We start from the raw sequence: 19352 nt of genomic DNA, 5'->3' as shown, positions 1-19352 counted from the left end.
CAAAGAATCTTAGTTCTCAGTAAGAAACAAAAATCATATGCGCATCTAAAGCATACACTGGCGGGTTATATAGTTTCGATGAAGGGGTGTGTGCGTGGGTGTCTGTGCGTGTGTGTGTGTGTGTGCAGACACCACTATTTTTGTTACCCTCTCTACATACTTAAAACCACCATTAATACAACGCTTGTAGAATATTGTGTAGGATATGATATTAGGTACCATTGTTAATTTATTTTTTTATTTTAAATGATAAGACATAAGAGGATTTATGTATATATTATTATTTTATTAAAAACAAAATATAAAGATTGTACATTTTTTTGACTTAACATAAAAACAATATTATTAATATTTATAATCATTTATTAATATTTGACTTAACATAATTGAAAACTCTACATAAAATTTACACAAAAAAAATAATTTTTACAAATAATTGTTGGACTCTATTGCCCGCCATAAAATGTAATTCACATCTGAATTAAACCCGTCATCTCCCCATAGATTTGATGTATCCATTTCTTGAGGAGATTCGTTTCTTGGTACAGCTAATACAAAAAAAAAAAAAATATGTTATTAAAAATAAACTAAGTCTATTTGAAACAACTTACAATGATAACTATTAGACACATCATTAATTTCAGGAAAAAGATCGGGGCTTGTCTGGTCATCAATAACGCGATAACAAAGTCCATATGTTCCTTGAGTCTATTAACAGAAATACTATTTTTTATTTTATAATTTTTAAAAATTAAAAAAATAATAATTATTATTATACTTACTAAAACACTATAAAATTAATCGTCATAGTATTGAATTCCCAATTCATTATCAGGGAATTCAACTAAATCACCATTGTCATTGAAATAGACGGGTGAGATAATTTCAGGACGTTCTTCAGGAATATTTTTAAGTATTTCCAGAAACTGTGTGCTGTTATATACTATAATAATACAGGAGTATTCTACAAAAAATATTTATTTTGTTAATAAAAGATATAATATGTATATAAAAAGTTAAATTTCAAAAAATATTTCATACAAAATTTATTATTAATATTATTTATTTTTTTATATACATACCGAAACACTAAGATTGTCGTTTTCTACATTTTCAATTTCCATTTCGCTGTTCGAGTTATTAGCACAAAAGTTCTCTAGGTATGAGCTGATGTCATGTAGATATTCATTTTCCAATTCTTGAACGATATAATCAGAAGTAGTCTGAAAAAAAAAAAAGTTGTCAATGTTAAGTTAAAAAAAATAAATAAATAAATATACTTACATTGTTCATTTTTACTGAGAATGATTTTGTAACAAAAACCTTCGTCTTCGAGATTTAGGAGATAAATGCATGATTTTTAAACAAGAGTACACAGTATCACAGAAAAAAGCGCTAAAGTCGATAGTAGCAGACAATAAAATAAAACTGGTTTAAACAAAATATGTGGTCATCTTAATATGAATATAAGGGTGTGGTAAATTATGTAGACGTCTCCCCAACTGATTAAACATAACTCATATTGCTTAAATAACGTGTTACAACAACAATAAACACTAAGATTAATTTTCATATTATTAAAACAGATGTCTGCAGTATGTTTGAAATATTTATTTATTTAAATTAGCCTTTTAATATAATTAGTTTCTAAAAATATATTTTTACTGTTAAATATAACAATTTGAGTAAAAAATAACTCAAACCTTTTAAAAATGTGTAAGGACCTAATAAAAAGTAAAATAACCCTCTGGTATTCACAGTGTCTAGACGTATCACCCCAAAATAACGAGTTTTAACAATAATTTGATACGTATTATAGAGACCTTTTTTAAAAAATGTATAAAGAATTTACGCATCTATGATTATATAATTTCTTTTAAATTAACCTTGTAGCTTATTATTATTTATCTGATTTATTATTATTATTTTTTTTTTTACTGTAGTGTAAGTACACTTGTAGTATAAATATATTAGGGTACCGTAAAAGTAAAATAACCCTCTGGTATTCACAGTGTCTAGACGTATCACTCCGAAATACTACCCACTCATATTGAGAATTTAGGATTATTTCTTAGAGGGTGCTATATTTTTAAAACGATGCTATATGACCGTATGGCGTAGTTTTAAAAAACATGTCATTCATATGCTTTTAAAATATTAAAAAAAAAAAAAAAATTTTCTGATGAGTTATAAATAATGTCAAAATGTTTCCAGGATATTAAAATATTTTATTAGTTATAAATATTATTAAAGTAATGACAACATATTATGAAAATATAAAAATTAAAATAGATGCTATGATGTGAAAAAAATATTTAAAAATAATTTTTGTTAATATTAAAATATAAGATACTATTTTGAAAATCTAATAATTCTACAAATTCTATATTGACAACAATGTCATTGAACTAATGTCGGGTAAGTGTGGTGACGTACGGGTGAACTAATGTCGCATATGTGAACTAATGACGTTTAGAGGTAATGACGTAAAGAAAAACTTCTGTCGTATAAAGACAACTTTCATTGAAAAAAATACCAAAACACTCGATCATGTGATCAGGTGTTTTAGAAGGAACATTTATACACTACTGTTAGGTCTATAGCTATATCTTAATAACTGTGTATACATATGATGATAATGTGTATACATTACAAATATGGCATTAATACCATGATAAGAAATTAGATAAGGCAATTATTACTTATCACTCTCATTCAAAAGTATATTGAAAAGATAGCGTTTTCTTCTGTCCTTTTCTCAATACGTATTTCAATGTTTAATACCGTAAAATAGTACATGAAAATTCAAATTTTTACAAACTTCAAAACGCTACAGAATATTTACTACTCAATATTAATAAGATATTTTTTTACTAAAATAATTAATATTTTTAATAAAATATAAAAAAATTAATTATTGAGATATACCTATAGACCTAACGTATAACTATTATTTAAAAAAAAAATCAACTAAAAATATTAACTGGATCAAAAGTTATTTAAGTTGTCAGTGAGTGGTGGGCCACCCTGTATATAATATTAAAAAACCGCAGTAAAATGGGATCACGGTACGGTAGGAACACATATAAGAGTATTTACATCCAAAAACCAGAAAAAAGTTAGGATATATTTAAAAATCAAATTAAACGTAAGATTATAACGTGTTCACCGTACAACGGTCAACTGTATCACTATTAATATTTTCTAGTGTTAGAATAAATTCCTTAAAACTAATATTTATAAAATAATTATGGATTTACGACAGTTATACCTACTTTTCTGATTTTACTTGAGTAGTATATAAATAGCGGGACCGACAATGATGTCACCTATTATTCTCGTAAAACAATAGGTGTGCTACGAGTCGTCAAAGGTGCCGACAATGACGTCATCTATTGTTCTCGGGATAACAGTGGGTGTGCGGGTGATATGCAGTCCGTCCTGGTGACGTCACACTTGCCCTATCGTTACTCCCCTGGCTCCGGCGCCCGTTGGGGACTGCATCCAAGTGTGCTCGTGATGTTACCCCCTAGCTGACGTCATACCTAAACTTTGATATAAGGTAAGCCCTATGATGGCATACCTGAACCTACTACAGTTAACCCGTTACACAACCACTACTATATAATATATATGTTAGTCAGGTCGGTTAAAAAAAAAAAAAAGTTCATTTTCCAGAGTACCTACACGCTAATGGTTTAACGTACGTATAGTACGCGTCGAGTCCGCACGTATGATATGTCACAACCCTATACACCGCTGTGTCAATTAAATTTAAGTCGATGTTTCGTAAATGATAAATATCCCTTCTGTGTCGTTTCACTACACATTCCGGACATTCCGACAGTCGTTTAATAAAAAAAACCATCGAATACGTGCATAACGCGTAGGCGCAATATTTCACAGCATTACTACAAGGTCGTTTGTTGTTTACAACATTGACTCTGTGTGTGTGTATACTACTAAATACTCTTTTTTAACATTGAAATACAATGTGCACTAGCTGCATCTGTTTTCAAGTTATGTATAATTTTCGGGAAATTTGTATAATGCGGTGTCCTCCTCCGTTATACTGTGGCTGATGGTAGTAGTTATTGATAGAAATGTCCATATCAGTGTAGACTTATACACCATTAATATGACCTTCAACATATATAATTTACTCACGAATATTTTTGTTGTGTAGAAAATGGAACAATTAAAACAAAAAATGAATATTCAAGTCAAAGGCATGGAATACATTAAAATGTCCGACTTGATAGAGAATCATGCCTATCGAGTGGTTTCAATGAAAAATTTGACAACGAGAAACGGTGTTGTGGTGGTGGTAAGGTTTCCCAACAAGCGACAAGTTTTTGTCCCCAGAATACAGTTGACGGACGATGAAATTAAAACGACGGCGACACCAAAATGTCACTTTGTTACAGAGGAAAAACGGGAAATGCTTATTCATTTGACTTTCAATAAAATGTTTTTAATGTATTCACTTTTTTTTACAATGATATATAAGAAAAATCTGTTTATATTTTTTTCTAATAATTTATGTACAACAAATGAATTTGAATTAAAATTATATAGTTTGTTAATAATCAATTCGTGTTTGCATTATTACTCCGATAGTATAGAACCTAATAGTAGTTTATGACAAAGGTAAATTATACTTTAAATTAATAGTTTTTCAAATTGATAGAAAATGTAAAAACAAAATTTACAATAGTCATACTTTAGAGTAGATTTTAAGAAAAAAAAAACTTATGTAATCAAGTTAAATTTCTACACTATTTATAATATAATCCGTTAACAGTTCAGTCATGTTTACTCCAATAGTAAAAGTATATTGAACTAAATAGTTGATTATAGAGGTGGCCATACAGTCGTTTAACTAATGTATTAATTTTTCAATAGTTATTATCAAGTCATCAGGCTTTGTTCCTATAAAATCTGCACTACACGGTCGAGTGATACATTATTTTTTGAAAAATGAAACGTCTATTGACGATATTGACGATTTTATTCGATACGTGAGTGACGATTTAACCACCGAACTAAATGACATTACCAAGCACGGTATAATAAAATTCAACGTTGTACTATAAACAACGTACATACACTAAGTTATGGGTGAAATGAGAGACGTATCGTTTAAAACGCGTAACAAAACTGTAAATTCCAGTACCGTATTTGCCAGCGTTTTGGATGGAATCACGGAGAAGCTCCTGTACGAACAACAAGAAATGGAGACCCGAGGTAGCGGGTGGTCGCTATAATTCATAGACGGACTGCTGTTGAGATTCACGAAAATTTCACCATTTAACGGTGGCTCATACGTTGAACTTCCATAGTGTATCAAACGAAAATTTGCGGTCATAAACGTAAGAAACGCCGACCAGCAGTGTTTTAAATGAGCAATTTTATGTAAGTACAATAAGAATAAAATAAATAAATATCAATGGAATGCAGGTTACATTGATCTGGAAAATTCCACAAATATACGTTTTGATGGCATTAACTTTCTTACACCATTGAAACAAATCATTCGATTTGAACGTAGTAACCCGTCAATGTGTTCGCATTGGACGATAAAAATAACGTGTATCCGTCGCGTTTCACTAAATCGCGTACGAGCATCCATCATGTTGATTTACTTTACGTTACCGAGCCGGGAAACAGCCACTATTGTTATATATCAAATTTCTCGAGACTGGTGTCAAAACAACGAACCGAGGGCAAACGACACGAATACTATTGTAAATCTTATTTAAATGCATTTACCAATCAACCGTTAAAGACTCAACCGAGCGGACAAGCGGGGATAGATGAGTACATTAAAATGTGCGGAAAGTTCAAGGAGGCGCGAGCTGCCCTTCCTGCACCCGACTCCGACCAATCGGTACTGCGGTTCAAAAACACAAGGCGAGATGAGCCTCAGTGGTTTTGTACGCAGACATGGAGAGTTTGTTGGTTGGCGCCGAGCAACAAGTGTCCAAGTACTGTACGGTTACACAAAATCGACAGGCGATGAGCTATTGTTTCTATGAGGTTCGCGATTCTAAGGCGTTGCCGAAAAATATCTGCGATGGACTACCAAAAATACCGGTACTGTACCGAGGACCGGATGCGGCCAAACAATTTATCACCATGTTGGTAACCATTGATAAACGAATATCGGACATAATGAAGGTGAATATCGTTATAACGCCACTGATACCGGAGGACCAACATAGTTTCGATACAACGAAAAATTGTCAGTTGTGTTCAATTAAGTTCACGATAAAGTAAAAAAAGTCAAGGATCACAACCACTGGACTGTTCGGTTTCGTTCCGTTTTCTGTAACAAATGCAACCTGCAACGACGTCCACCGGCTTTTATGCCGGTCATCATACACGGGCTGTCCAACTACGAGTCACACATGATTATCCCAGAGTTAGCGTACGACAATAAAGACATATATATCATTGCTCAGTCCGAAGAAAAGTACATCATGTTCAGCAAGACCATAAATGATTATTTTCGTATCCGGTTCATAGATTCCTATCGGTTTCTACAAGCGAGTTTATCTAAGCTGACCGCCATATTGTCGACACCGTATTTCGTGCATACAAACAAAGTATTTGAATCGCTGGAGTTGGTCACCCGAAAATCTGTTTTTCCGTACAAATACGTCGACTATTGGGAGAGACTTGAAGAAATACAATTGCCGCCCCGTGACCAGTTTTACAGCTTGATCACGCATCAGACAGTGTCCGAAGAAAACTACGAACACAGTAAAAAAATGTGGCAACACTTCAGTTGCAAGACTCTCGGTGATTACAGCAACAAGTATTTACTTGTTGACGTAAAATTTACTTGTTAACGTATGTTTTATATATATATATTTTTTAATTTATTTCCGAACTGTATGTAATTACTTAATTGTTCTAAATACTGGCCGATGTGTTTGAAAAATTTCTAAAGAAAAGTCTGACGAATTACAAACTCGATCCCACACATTATTTTTTTTGTCTGGCATTATCGTTCGACGCAATGTTGAAGTACACGGACGTATACATTGAACTATTGACGGACCCAGATATGTTGTTGATGTTCGAAATGGGTATACACGGAGGTTTAACGCAAGTTAATCAGCGGTATGCTCAAGCAAACCACCCAGATGTTCCCGACTACAACCCCGACTTGCCTCACAAATACTTTCAGTATTTGAACGCTACTAATTTGTACGGGACAGGTATGTTTATTTAATGTAATTTTCTTTATATAAATAAATATTTTATTTTTTTTTTTTACAGCCATGATGTAACCTATTCCGTTTGGATATTTTGAGTAGTCGACGTCAACACTGGAAGAAGTACTGAACCCCCCCACGACGGTAATTATGGATACCTCGTGGAAATTTATGAACATTATCCTAGTGAATTGCACGATTTACATAATGATTTACCATTTTTTCCGGTAAACGAGCGATCACCGCTGTCGTCTTCGAAACACAGCAAGTTGATGACCGCGTTACAACCAAAACGTGGTTATATCGTGCACTACAGCGCACTAAAACTAGTTGTGAAACACGGTGTGGTCGTAACAAAACTGCATAAATGTATAAAATTTATGCAATCCTGCTGGTTGGCAGCGTACGTTTGGACAAATCATGTTACCATACTATTAATTTTTCAAACTTTGATTGTATTTTTAACTTATTTGTTTCGCGTTCAACAGGAAAAACATCGGAGAACGTACGAAAACACAAAAATATACAACTCGTGTGTAACCCGAAGAAACTGTCGAGGTTAGCGGTAAAACCGTCGTTTAGTCACACCGCCGTATTCAACAAAAATCTGGTTGCCGTGCACATGTACAAGGAGAAAATCAATTCGACGAAAGATCAACGAAAAAAACAACCGGGCACATTTACTGATGAATGCAAGGGTAAGCATATGCAAGAAGTTATCGCATTGTTACCCAAAGTGTACGCTTATTCAATAGCTATACAAAATTACTACGACAGGTTGTTGGTTACGTGGCAAACGGACGAGGTGAAGCGATTGAAAGGCATGAGCACGGGTGTGTTGAAACATCAAATCAAAATGGTTGACTATTTGAATTGCTTGCGTGGTAAACCCGCAGAAAAATGGAAGTAATACGCACGAAACACCATAGTGTTTCGACGGTTGAAATCAATAAACGCGCATTGGTCCACAACAACAACTACGATAAGCGGATGTTAATCGGTGACGAAGGAGAGTACAAGGATGTGTATACAAAAGCGTGGGGGCATTATTCTCTAGGCGATGACCACAACAACGACGATGACGAAGAAACCAATTTAACTCAAAGTGTACATTAGTTTTATTTAATAAAATAAATCGATACATTTTTTGTAATTTTTTAACCAATGTTTATAACAATTTGTAAACAAAACAATTATGAATTATCTGTTAACCATTGTTTCAAACACATTGCTTTATACAAGCTACACATTTTATGATTATTTATGTGACGAATACAACGAGGTTGGAATTTCACACATAATTTCCGTAGTGGTGGATAGTTTTCTTCTATTTCGACTACCCTCTGTCCAGGTAAATATTTTTGTAACACTTGTTTTTTCTTCATACCTTTCTCGTAGATAGTATTGCACCGACATTATTCTCGGTAGTTCAGTGTCTTCGACATCCCGTTTTCGCTGCGCTACAGTGTCGGTGTGATCGGGCTCTACGGGGCTACGAAACGTTGGCACGAGCGCAGTTTCCCTAGCTCGGGGAATCGGACACGTCCTCAGGTTGCGGATAGAGGAACGGCCTGAAGATATGCAAGTTATCCGCGAAATAAGCAGCCCATCCATTTGGGCCTACGAATAAGCGGTCGCGGACAGCGATTCGCCCAGACGCTTGTTAATCCTGTAGATATGCAGGATAGCCGTGAACTAAGCCTTTATGGAAGAATAAGCGGTAGCGTTTGGGTGAGAACGAAGCGACTTGGTTTACGCAACCAGTGAGTTGGCCACTCACTGGCCAAAGGGACCGGCTATAAGGGCAGCCTACTCACTAAATTATTTTTATGAATAATGGAAAGTAAAGAGACAACGGTTACTGCATCAGGGGTATCGGATGCCCCAGTGCCGGAGGTTGGTGGGGGGTTTACCCACCAGGTGTCGTTATCAAACAAATACACGTCAAATACAGGAGTGTTGAGGCAGGCTCCTGCAGCTAACCACGGTGTTGGTACTGCTACTGCAGGGAGTGGTGGTGACCAAGCTACTCCCACCGGTGAAATAGCCTGGAGGATATTGGCAATGGACAGCTTGGATACTGGAACGGAATTGACGTCGGCCACCTCTCTGGATGCATCTCCAAAACCCTCCATATTGGAGAGATTGCGGAGCGCGTCTAGAGGTGGTTCTACAAGGATGGATCCTTCAGGTCAGACCATTGGGGTAGGCAGTGTGGTAGAGGTGACGGATCTGTGGAAGGACGATTCTCTCCGTCCCAAAAGGAAGGGGATCTCTCCGCTTCTCGAACCCACCACCATTACGCTTGAGGACACCCCGCATAGCGTGGCCATTGCCATGCCGGAGACGCCTGCGCCGATACTGACCAAGAAGCCCAGGTTGGTGACCCTCTCTTTTTTTTTCCTGCGACCAGCTTAGTTGTGGGCTGCCCTGGAACTGCCGTGAGGCATTACTTCAGGGCGGCCCACGCCGTCTTTAAAACTCACACCACCATGTTGTGAATGAGCCCGAAATTAATCAAGAGTTGATTCACAACGTGGTGTGGCCTTCTCCGTGAGCCGGATCCCAGAGTAGGATCCGTTGCCCGGGTGCACCACATGTTGGGAGGGGGGCAGGACTTTGCGAAGGGGGCACAAATAACTCACGAAACAAAAACATAAAACACGAAAAAAAGGCGCTGGTTTAGGCCGGCGCCTTAGGTCCTCCTGTAACGGGCGGCGCGGCTGCCTCTGTCTCAGGCGTTCAGCTTCCCCCTTCTTTTTCAAATGGATTCGGCGAACGCCTGGATGAGCCTCCACGCTTTCCGGCTCCTCAACATCAGGTCCACCATGGACCCTAGTGGAGACTCCAAAGAGTCCCGTTTCTGGGCCCACGCCTCGCATCGGAAGAGGGTGTGCAAAGTGCCTCTCATCAGCCTCTCCCGAGCGATCAGAACAGTGGTCGCACGTCGGCGCGGCTGCTTTACGAATACGATGTAAGTACTCATTAAAGCAGCCGTGGCCGGACATCACTTAGGTGAGACGATAAGTCATCTCACCGTGAGTCCTGTCCACCCACCTGTCCAGCCGATCAGGTCCTATGAGGGACCTGGTCCACTCGCCTCTCGGAGGAAAGTCCGCCACCGGAGCATGGTCATCCGCCTGAGCGCTAGCCGGTCCTCGAGTTCGAGGGACCGGTTGCGTTCTCGGCGGAGCTCATGCCCGGCGGCGCGTTCCTCGGCGAGCAGGTTGGCGGGCGGCAGTGACGACAAGATCCCCGCCGCCACTCCGGACACCGTTCGGTACACCGAAACTGTCCGGATCGCCGCCCGCCTCTGCACCCTGAGCAGGGCTTCACGGTTTTTGGACGAATACTCAAGAGCATCCGCCCAAACCGGGGACCCGTACAGGAGGACCGAGTGTATAACGCTGACTAAAAGTCTGCGTCGCATCTCTCTCGGCCCTCCCAGATTGGGCATGAGTCCCACCAGGCAATTCATGACTTTCTGGGCCCGCTGGGCCGCACGAGTAATGTGCGGCCCGAACTTTAGACGTTTGTCTATGACAAGGCCCAGATAAGTCATGGAGTCCTTAAGTGGGATCTCCACCCCCAGCACGGCGAGCCGTGGAGGAGTGAACTTGTACCTGCCCGTGAACAAGACCGCTTCGGTCTTGTCCAGGGCGAGGCTANTATTGTCCAGGGCGAGGCTCAGTCCACTCCCCTCTTGCTGGATCCAGGATCTACAGGATTAACAAGCGTTTGGACGGCTCGCTGTCCGCGACCGCTTATTCGTCAGTCCAAATTAATGGGCTGCTTATTTCGCGGCTAACCTGCATATCTGCAGGCCGTTCCTCTATCCGCAACCTGAGGACGCGCCCGATTCCCCGAGCTAGGGAAACTGNACGCGCCCGATATCCCGAGCTAGGGAAACTGGCTCGTGCCGACGTTTCGGAGCCCCGTAGAGCCCGATCACACCGACACTGTAGCGCAGCGCAACGGGGGCCAAAAAGCCTAGGTTGATGACCCTCTCGGAGGAAACGACGTATTCGTAAAGCAACCGCGCCGACGTGCGTCCAAAGTAGACGGCGTAGGCCGCCCTGAAGTAATTGCTCACGGCAGTTCCAGGGCGGCCCACAATAATGCTTGTCGTAGCAAAAAAAAAAAAGGAGAGGTTCTTCTTAAGTTAGTTACGTTGGATACTCCCCCACCCCGTTGCACTGCGCTACAGTGTCGGCGTGATCGGGCTCTACGGGGCTACGAAACGTCGGCACGAGCGCAGTTTCCCTAGCTCGGGGAATCGGGCGCGTCCTCAGGTTGCGGATAGAGGAACGGCCTGCAGATATGCAGGTTAGCCGCGAAATAAGCAGTCCATTNTATGCAGGTTAGCCGCGAAATAAGTAGTCCATTCATTGGACTGACGAATAAGCGGTCGCGGACAGCGAGCCCCTCATTCGCTCGTTCACCCTGCAGATATGTAGGTTATATCGGAATTCACCAAATGGAACGGTTGGCTCCACTGCGTGGAGACTGGAGAATTGTCGTTGGACTCGTTCTCGTGTGGCCAATTCCGGACGGCTGAAGCCTTCCGGAGTTCAGTGTCAACGGTACTGAGGCTAATGAAGAAGGACCTGGACGTCCATTTGCTCCAGAAAGGGTCAAGGAGTATGACCCTCTAGAAGGTATCGATGAGCCCGAGCAGAGGGCTGAGCTCATCGATAAATGTATAGCCAGCCGCCGAGGAGAAGCCGCGGTGGAACGGCTCATGGGCGTCGCCCGTCTAGTTGCATCGGAGCTCTTATCCCGTTACAATGATAGTGGGATATTGAGAAGCATGGGGCGTGGGCTTCATCAGGCCGCAGAGTACATGGCGTACACGGATTCGGTGAAGCAGGAAGTGTCGTCGTCTCCGGTGGCTATGGTCGTGGAAGATGACGACGAGGTGATGCGGACGGACGACCGTGGTGGAAACGCTGAACCCTCCCCTGGGGAAGGCTCATCGACTCGCCAGCGAGCGGACCGACCTTCGATGTCCTGCACCGTCCTCCTCTTGGACGTGGAGGAGTGGCAGGAGGAACACGATGTCCAGCGAGCACTGAGCGCCGCACTGAAGTATCCGAATGGTAACTGCCGCTGCAAGTGGGACCAATCACGGTCCCCACGAACGTCGGCGGCAAAGGGCGGTATGCGAGGTGCGAGGTGTCCCTCAAAACGGCTCACCGCCTGGCAGGCCTAGGCCGAGTCCCAGTCGGGTGGACGTCCGGTTGGCTGAGGATCCTCGACAAGGGACCTCAGTGCTACAGGTGTCTAGAACACGGGCACATTGCCCATGCGTGCAAAGGCCCGGACAAGTCAAAAGCCTGCTTCAGGTGTAAGAAGGAGGGACACCTTTCCAAGGACTGCCCCGGAAGCAGGAAAAAGGAAGAAGGTCGGGCTCCGACCAGAAACCGGAAAGAAGAAAACGGCCTACCCCCACCTCCACATGGTCCAACCCGGGCAACGGACCCTCTAGTGGGGTCCAGCTAACGGGGGAGACTACGCCGCGCTGGGATTCGGCCCTAGTATAAACCTGGGCCGGGTCACAGCGCGGTGGTAAGAAGCAGCGAAGGCGATGTGGGTCGCCCTGAAGCAATGCCTAACGGCAGTTCCGACATTAAAGTCCAGAAAGAGGGAAAAAAAAAAAGGATACTCCCCCACTCATCATCAACATCACGCTTGTGAGTGAAGCGGGGGGAATCAGAATCCCCATTTTACCCTACTTATTGTACATTAATTTTAAATTATAAACATTACTTACATATTTGTATAAATACTAATTGACAATGTTGTTTATTTATTTTTAGCTTCAATGCGAAGCTGAGAAGGTATTAATTTTACTATGATGTGTTTTTTTTTTTTTTAGTGTTTGTATACGCTCAATCTCAGCTCTCAATGAACCGATTTTGATCAAAAATATGTTAAAATATGAAGACATTATTCTCAAAAATTGAAAAAAATTCCCTCGTTCCCCGTAAAAATAAGATATATATATCTTTCATTCAACACATATTTTTATATATTAATCCATACATTTTTCCAAAAGTTATATAAAATATAAAATCGAGAATTTTTTTCATGGATATCGTACGTTTATCATTAACTTTGATGTCCATTTTCACCCCAAAGACAAGTCCAGAGGTCAATTTTTTTTTTTCAAATTAAAGTATACATAAGTATAACATAAGCTTTAATTTAAGATATATATAAAAGTGTCAGTCTTTCCGGAACATTTTCAAAAGTTAAGTTGAATAAGTTCTACTTTCTATACGCATTTTTAAAATTCGTACCCCCCCTGTATAAAGGAAAAGGGTCCGATTTAAAAAAAAAGTGTGTTGAATGAAAGATATATATATATATATATAAAGTATTTATTGTTAAAGAATAGAATTGATTCATGCATTTTTTAAAAAGTTATAGCAACATAATGTTAAAAAATGTAAAATATAATATCAAAAATTTTTTCACAAAAATAGCATATTTTTGCATACGGTAGTCATTTTCATCATGAAGACAAGTCCAGAGGTCAAATTTTTTTTTTTTAAATTAAAGTATATTACATTAGCTTTAATTTAAGGTATATATAAAATTGTCAGTCTTTCCGGAACATTTTCAAAAGTTAAGTTGAAAAAGTTATACTTTCTATACGCATTTTAAAAGGTTTGCACCCCCCCTGTATAAAGGGAAATGGTCCGATTTTAAAAAAAAGTATGTCGAATGAAAGAAGTATATATAAAGTATTTATCATTAAAGAATAAAGTTGATTCATGCATTTTTTAAAAAGTTATAGCAACATAATGTTAAAAAATGTAAAATATAATATCAAAAATTTTTTCACAAAAATAGCATATTTTTGCATACGGTAGTCATTTTCATCATGAAGACAAGTCCAGAGGTCAAATTTTTTTTTTTTTAAATTAAAGTATATTACATTAGCTTTAATTTAAGGTATATATAAAAGTGTTAGTCTTTTCGGAACATTTTAAAAAATTAAGTTAAAAAAGTTAATTTTTTGTAAAAAAGTTACCATTTTGAAACCCCTTCCTGTGGGTTTGTCAAGGATCAAATGTTAAAAAATATATATGTAATATTTTTAAAACAAATTAAATTAACTAATAAAAATTAATTATATATTCTAATTTTATTTTTATTAACCTTAAAAAAAAAAAGAACACTCATCGACTTTTGATAAGGTCAACGTGATACCAATGCAAAGTCTCAGGACCAAGCAAGGAAAAACAATACATAAGTATTGATCACGTTTTACATGTCATACCAATTTTTGTTGGCGAAGCTTCAGAGGGAAATTTTGGTTTTCAACAAGCATGTCGTTTTGCTCTTAGGATGATACATCCAAGTGATACAGATTTAATTTAAAAAAATTAAACTAGTTTAAAAAAAAGAGTGCCCTACAATGCTCGTATAAAGCTTTTGGTAATGTGCATCTTATTATTACCTAAACTCCATTTAAATGCCCACTCAAAGCTGCAGCGCCATTATATCACTGTCATACCATTTTTTCTAAATCAATGTTATGTTTTTTTAAATTTTCTAAAATTACTAATGCTAAACCAGAACCACTTAAATCTGAGACGGCAAAAAAATTAAAAAAATTTTCCCAAATTGTTGGAACTTCAGTGTCAGGATCGATGTATCGTATACATAACGAAATTTGTTCTTGTTTCGCTGTATCGGTTGTTTCATCAACCATAAAAGAAAAAAAACTCACAAGGTTTATTTTGTTTATTATTTGTACAGTGATTACTTGACCGCAAATTTCTATCAACATATTTTGTGTTTTTGAGCTTGTATATTAAGCATTTGCTGCCCCCTTTTCCAAATGATTTTTTAAAATTTCATCACTAGCATTTGCTCTAAATTTTAAAAGGGTACGAAATTTTCTTTCAGATATATTTTCCTCGGTAGTATTAATTTTACGTAAATCAATTTTTCCCCTGGTTGGTAGTTCTAAACGACAACATAGAATAATGGTTTTTACTATAGAACATAACTAAGATCGATTTTGAATTATGTAAGCCATACATATTGTTCAGGCCATTGAATTTGAAAACGTAAATTACGCGTGTCTTTAGGATCAACCGGAAATATAAATTCTTTTTAAGGACACCATTTAGAAAGTAATAACATTTCACGATCATTGTCAGTAAGAGTTTTATTTAAATATAAACTCAAATCACGATTTGATGTCAATTTTAGAGAATATGTAGAATTTAAAGTTTCTGATGAAGATGCTGGTATTTCATTTTTGGTATTACTATTCAATTCAGTCGAAATGTGATCAGTGGATTTTACAAAAAATTGTGATGAGGGTATTTCAAAATTACAGCTAGTTGAAACATTAAGCTCTGTATTTAATTGACATTTTTTCTCTTTAATTAAGAAATCAAATAGTCAAATCAAATCAATAGTCCCCGTTCGTTTCATTATATGTATGAAAACAATTTTTTTTTTCTTTGTACGTACCTATGATTATTGCTACAATGATGCGTATAGATTTTGCAGTAGACTCGTACGAAGTTTTGTTTTTATTCTTTGAACCGTGTTTTCACCAAACAATATTAAACAATATAAATTGAAAAATATGAGTATCATACTATAAAATAGTAGTAATTCGATTATACATTAAATACTAGTACTGAGTACTGACGTCTGACAACTGACAGTAATACACACAAGACATTATGGCTAGGACCTAGTATCACACTATGTGTTTTATCCGTAATCAATAAGTAATCAAGTAATCAAACCGCGTTACGGAAAATAAAACAGGTTTAAACGAATTAAATTATTATCGCGTTTCGATTTGACCGATTCTCCGAACCCTTCCGGCTGATGCCATCGTGTTACTCAACAACACGAGAAAAAATAATATGAAAGCTATAAATAGTTTAGATAAACATTCAATTAATATTTTAGAACAAAATTTTATTTCACAGTAACTTTAATGAACTATAATATATAATTTTTACTTTATTAAAAAAATAAGGTTAAAAATTAAAAAAGTCGATTTGGAGGTGGTTTGAACCCCCAAAAACACCTTCTAGGCACGCTCCTGCACTTACTCGTATTCTTTTTCTAATGTTGAGCATTTAAAGAAATTTAATGATGAAATATTATGAAATAGATATTTTCATGATAACTTAAAAATATATAAAAAAAAAATATTTCGATAGTGCTTTTCGATATTTCCCATCACAAGGATGATAATAATTTTACGAATTAAATATAAGTAATAGTCATTTTTTAGGACGTATAAGTCTTAAAAAAGTTGGCTGCTAAATTATATAAATTAAATTTTTTTTTAACTATTCTGAAATTATTATATTCATCATATTAATTACATCATATTTAGTAAAAGATGTACAAAATTTGAGTTCCGCTGAGTTTAACCGAATTTTTGCATTTTTAAAGAGTGTCATTGAAAAAAGGTGCTATTTCGAGTATAATTTATTTTGGTATAACTAACAATTTTAAAATTTGAATATATTATATTCAATAAGGTGTAATAGGAGAATTAAAAATCCCAGCACAGGGGGTCGCGGCACAGTGGTGACGTGGCATAGTTGGATCAAGTATAATGAGAATTGACAGTGATTAAAATCACTACCATAAAAAACGCTTCGATGCAAATCTTTAGATAGTGTTTAATTTAAAAATTGGTGGATTATTACAAAAGCTACATGATCTGCTATTTCCTTATTTATATCCTGATTAAGATAAAGTATGTCGAATGAAAGAGGGATATAAATATTATTTCTCATAAAAAAATTGCATTGATCCATACAATTTTTAAAAAGTTATAGTATTTTAAAGTAAAAAAAACCCAGCACAGTGAAAAAGTTGTCATTTTGAATCATTCCTCGTGGGCAGGTAATGAGTCAAATTTATAAAAAAAATGTACCAAATGAAAGGTAACGATTTAATACATCTATATAAAATTATATTGATTTGGTTATTTTTAAAAAAGTTATGACTGTATTAAGTAAAAAAAAATTTTAAAAATATTGAAAATTAGCGGTTTTTTAAATTTGTAATTTTTTGGAGGTTTCCCCCATTTACGGGGAACGAGAGAAATTTTTTCAATTTTTGAGGTTAATGTCTTCGACTAGATACGATTTTTGATCTTTTGACGTATCATTGAAAGAAATCGGTTAGGTCAGAGCTGAGAAAAAGTGGTAACAGACACAAAAAAAAAAAAACACATCATAGTAAAACCAATAACTTCTCAACTTCGCATCGAAGCTAAAAACAATTAATTGGGTATAAATGAGAATATATGAAACTAATAAAGAATAACAATAGTTTACTTAATATAATTACGGCTTTAAAACAAACAAAGTGATTATCGTATTAAATGATTCACCTAGTATTGCCAAAATGGAAAAAAATAAGTATTAACAATGTTCAGTTTTTATTATAAATACAATTTCAAACATCTCATTTTACTCATTGTATGAGCAGTAATCGATCATATAAAGAGGTTTATAATTTGATTGATTATTAAGAGGGCCATTTATATAGAAATCATTTCTATTATCTTCATCTTTTAAAAATTTTAGATTAAATTTTGTAGTATCATCTTTCACAACTTAGGAATCTTCATAATATCCTATTTCAATATTATTTTATCATTCGTACCAACTTTGCATATTTCAGAATGTGATTCAGTATTACAAATACAATCTAAAATTAAATACTGTTATCTAATATTATTAATATTAATCAAATACGATTTTAAAGGTACATAAATTACAAATATGTCGACTAAAACAAAATGATAGTGATTTCTAAATTTAATTTTTCATCTGATTTAAATTTTTCTTTATAATTGGATTTAAAGATCAATTGATAAGGAAAAATTGAAATTGATATACTTAAACCTATTAAATTAATTAAGTTTAATTTGTAAAAAACTCACGTCAAAAAATTATTTTATTATTAAAAAATTTATTATCAAATTTTACCTATTTCAAATATTTAAAATTAAAACATTAAATACCTTTGAATTTTATCGATTAATATTCCATCAATTAATCCACTCACCAATAGACATTTGGAGAAATAATAAAATGAATAATAAATTTTTTACTATCTATATTTAAACCATAGAATTTAATAAAAGTAGAAATTATAAAACATGTAATATGAGTATTAAGTTGAAAGAATAGTGTTCTTCAGACATCTGTCAATTATTATTTTCGTAATTAATATTAAGAAGTTTTAAAAAAGTTTTAAACATTTTGAAGTGTGTAACTGATATTTTAAAGTGAAAAATCTCATTGTTTCAATTATTATTGTTTAATAATTTTTTTATACTTTTATTTGCGCTATCAACAGATTTGCATTTATACGTTTCTTATGATTGTGATTTTAATTACTATCAGATAATATCTATACTGGTCCAACTATGCCACATCCCAATTATGGTACCTTAATTTTTTTTTTTGTTAGTTGTCATATTGTTGAATTACTTTATTTATCTCTATATTATAAGACCGAAAACGATCCAACGTATCGTAAAATTTTTCGTTAAATACATAGCAGAATAAATTGTATTTAATAAATATATTAAATATTAAAAAATTGAATGTTAAATATGAAAGTTTATAGCAAAACCTTGAAAAAATTGGGTTGGGTTTGGTTTTTATTTATTAAATATTGTAGCGTTGCGTGAGCTGCCCTGAAGCAATACCTCGCGGTAGTTCCAGGGCGGTCCACAGCATGCCGGCGGTGGGGAAAAAAAAACCCCAGCACAGAGGGGTCGCGGCACAGTGGTGACGTGGCATAGATGGATCAAGTATAATGATATCTGACAGTGATTAAAATCACTATCATAAAAAACGCTTCGATGCAAATCTTTAGATAGTGTTTAATTTTAAAAAATTGGTGGATTTTTCCAAAAGCTTCATAAACTGCTAGTTCCTTATTAATATCCTGATTAAGATAAAGTATGTCGAATGAAAAAGGGATTATTAAAAAATAGTATTTCCCATAAAAAAATTATATTGATCAATACACTTTTCAATAAGTTATAGCTTTATAAAGTTAAAAATGTAAAAAATAAAATTGAGAATTTTCACACAATAAAAGCATTTG

At 35.9% G+C, this 19352-nt stretch overlaps 1 protein-coding gene across 2 annotated transcripts in view; it reads right to left on the bottom strand.

Annotated features, from left to right (window-relative positions):
* LOC126896672 (uncharacterized) overlaps window positions 1–19352 on the bottom strand; it is a 50591-nt gene that overhangs the window by 24955 nt on the left and 6284 nt on the right. The window lies entirely within an intron of this gene.

This window comes from Daktulosphaira vitifoliae, unplaced genomic scaffold, assembly GCF_025091365.1.
Source record: "Daktulosphaira vitifoliae isolate Bord-2020 unplaced genomic scaffold, ASM2509136v1 Scaffold_1, whole genome shotgun sequence".
NCBI lineage: Eukaryota > Metazoa > Arthropoda > Insecta > Hemiptera > Phylloxeridae > Daktulosphaira > Daktulosphaira vitifoliae.
This window is presented reverse-complemented; position numbering and strand designations above follow the sequence as displayed.